The following is a 3,539-nucleotide window of genomic DNA, read 5'->3' as shown; positions in this document are numbered from 1 at the left end:
TTGGGGAGGAATGGTTTCTCAAAAGAAAACTAGATGTTGATCCCAGATGAAAGGGAATGGGTGCTGGACAGACAGATCCCCACTGCAGGGCATTTGTCCCTCAACCCCTGCCCTCTCTATCCAGTGGGGAAAAGTAAGGGTCCTTCTCCTAGGCCATCCCTATCAGAACCAAAAAATCTCATCTCTGCTTAGCTAGGCCCACTTCCCTAAAAAAAGGAGGGAAGTACTTCTGATTAGCCAGGGGGATCCACCTCAAACCCTGCCTCACACCTATTTTACCAGTTACGTCACTGCTACAAAACAGGGGAAGAAAGCAATTCCAAATGTACTAAAATATGCACAAGAAAAAACATTAACTTTGTGAGAGGCGTCTTTCAAGCCAGATGGAATTGGAAGTGTTTGTAGTTGCAGGGCTGATAAAATTGTGGATCATTAACATGATCTGCTTAAGAGTATCTCTGCTATCCCCTTTCCAGGTTTTTGGTTTAGAAAATGGTAAATAATTTGGGTTCGGTTGCTGCATTTATCTGCCACATTCCTCGTAGGCCCTGGGATCATACAACCACATTTGTTCCAGAGAGTAGCAGACGGCAGTGCCCACATTTGCTGTGTAGGAGTGTTTGAAGTCAACATGATGCTGTCTAATGTGAGCGGTGAGGCTGAAAGATGGACGTAAACTTTATCACAGAAGATTTCCTTCCTGTATAAATTCATTCTCCAGAAGGAAAATGTTTGCAATCTCTTTCCTGACCCACCGTGTCCTCTGGGGTGAATCAGCGCTCTAGGTAGGAAGAAGCTGGGAGCTCTGGAAAATGCTTCTCTGCCTGGGAAAGACTTAATGTTTGAGGTTCCAAACCTCATGGTGGGACTTGGTGGCTTGCCTGACATTAATTCACTCTATTTCCCTTCTCTCTTGCTTGACACAGTGAACTCCGGAAGTCAAGAATGGACTACTTCTTAACAATGTACGCTACTCAGGGTGAGGAGAACACTAAAAGCCCAGATTTCGCCATCACACAATATGTCCATGTAATACAACTGCCCTTGTACCCCTAAATCCATAAAAATAAAAAAATTACCTAAAAAAAAAGAATCGAACATTTTTATCATCTAATGTGGCTGCAAAAGAAAAAGGAAAGAATTTACCACTCTAAAAACCTGCAAACAACCTAAATGCCCAACTCTGGGGAGGAGGAGGGGTCAAACCAAATACCCTCCACCCATCAGGTTCCTTCACCTATTCTGTAAATATTGATCACCTATTGTGTGCCAGTGATTATTTCTGGGTATCGTGGTTTTCAGGACATTTTTTTTCCTTCTTCAGAATGTTTCCAGTTTTCCAAATTTTCTAAAATGAGCATGTATCACTTTTATTATCAGAAAAAAAAAAAAAAAACCTGATATTCAATCAATAAGGACAAAACCAACCAAAGAAACGGACTTTCTGACAGTGGTATAGCAGCATGGCCCAGTTATCTAGTGCAGCCTAACAAATCACCCCAAACTTAGTGGCATCAAGGAACAACATCCATTCATCACAATTCTCTCTCCTGCTTCTGGGGATTGGCTGGGTTCAGCAGGGCACCTCTTCCTTGAGGTCTTTCCTGCAGTTGCAGTCAGATGGTGGCTGGTGCTGGAGTCAGTGAGGAGCTTGCTCATGTGTCTGGCATTTGATGCTGGCTGCTGCCTGGGAGCGCAGCTGAGCTACAACACCAGCAAGTGGCCTCCCCATGTGGCCCAGGCTTCCTCACAGCATCGGTGGCCGGGTTCCAAGGGTGAGTGTCCCAAGAAAGAGAACCAGGGAGATGCTATATTGCCTTCTCTCCTGGTCCCAGATATCACACAGTGTCACCTTGACCACAGCCTATTATTAGAAGCAAGTGTTCCCATATTCAAGGGGAGAACACTTAGACTCCACCTTTTGAGTGGACTGTTAATCAGCTTTCAGACATCTTTTAAAAGGACTGTACAGTGCTTTCCTGAACCAAAGTTCCCAAGCACCCCAGTGGTACTCTAACACCAACCAGTCGTCCTACCCACTGGCCTCTCAGTCCCCATTTTGTGCATCTTCTCAGCACTGAACTCCACCTTAGATCCTGTGCTCTCAGCAGAAGACCTTGTCTCCTCATGAAAGGGAAGCCAAAACAGCACATCTCCCCCACAGATGCCCTTGGTGCTGAACTTGATCCTCATTTCCATGTTGAATCCTCCACTGAGTCTGGAGACACCTTGCCTCCTTCATGACCTCGCCCAATCTGTTATCCTTCCTCTTCCCTTCCCTCACATTCTTGGAATGTGCTAGGTTTCTTCCCCTTAAGTAAACCCATCCCTTAAGCCTGGGGTAGGGAGATCACTCAGAAGGAGTCTGTAATAAGCCAGCCAACGTCAGATCAGGGCAGGAGGCAAAAAGGAAGGGGAAGGCCAAAAGAAAGCTCATTTTGGAAGTAGAAGAGTCATCCTCCAGAGGTGATGATAACGGGGATAAGGAGGTTTGAACACAACTTTGAGGTTCCAGTTTCTGCATCCCATGAATCCCTTGCCTGGGATCTTTCTTACTAGGTTTAGGAGACAGCTCCCTCTGTCCCCTTAATGGCCATGTATCCTGTTGTGAAGAGGCTGAGGAGAAGCTGCTTCTAGAGTTCCACAGAGATGGGAGGAGGGCAGGAGTGGAGGCCTGAGTGGAGGCAGGGGTGAGTCTCTGAGGCAGGACCTGGTCCCAGAGCTGCCCAGGATTCCGCCACTCTCCCTTAAACCTGGAAGCCCCTCCAGGATGTCCCCAAAATGTCCCTTTTTTTTAACGTCTTAAAAAAAAAAAGACATTGCAGGCCAGGTGCAGTGGCTCATTCCTGTAATCCCAGTGCTTTGGGAGGATGAGGCAAGGAGATCACCTGAGGTCAGGAGTTTGAGACCAGCCCGGCCAACATGGTGAAAACTCGCCTCTACTAAAAATACAAAAATTAGCCAGACGTGGTGGTACATGCCTGTAATCCCAGCTACTTGGGGGACTGAGGCAGGAGGATCACTGGAAACTGGGAGGTAGAAGTTGTAGTGAGCTGAGATTGTGTCACTGCACTCCAGCCTGGGCAACAGAGTAAGACTCTGTCTCAAAACAACAACAACAACAACAACAAATGCATTGCAATAAAACATACACAACATAAAATAAAATTTACCTTTTTTTCTCAATAGAAAGAATTTAATATAGGGACTAAACAGAGGAGCAAATGGCCATGGCAAACAATCCAAAAGGCAAAACGAAAGTGAATATTGAACTTATACAAAGAGTCACTGAAGGGAGCAGCTGCCACTCCTACAGGACGATGGGCAGCGGGGAGAGGTCAGGGTCATCAGAGCCCAGAAGCCTGGATCTGGGGAGGGGCTCTGCCTGGCGGCTGCTGGTGCCTCTGATCTATTAGAGGCGGGTTCTGGGAGTGTGAGAAGTGAGAACAAATAAAATCAGAACCAACTGCAGCTGTGAAATTGACCGTGCTAGCCATCTCCAAGTGTGCAGTTTAGTGGCATTCACGTCGCTGTGCAAC

Source organism: Papio anubis, chromosome 5 (genome assembly GCF_008728515.1).
Source record: "Papio anubis isolate 15944 chromosome 5, Panubis1.0, whole genome shotgun sequence".
Classification (NCBI taxonomy): domain Eukaryota; kingdom Metazoa; phylum Chordata; class Mammalia; order Primates; family Cercopithecidae; genus Papio; species Papio anubis.
This window is presented reverse-complemented; position numbering follows the sequence as displayed.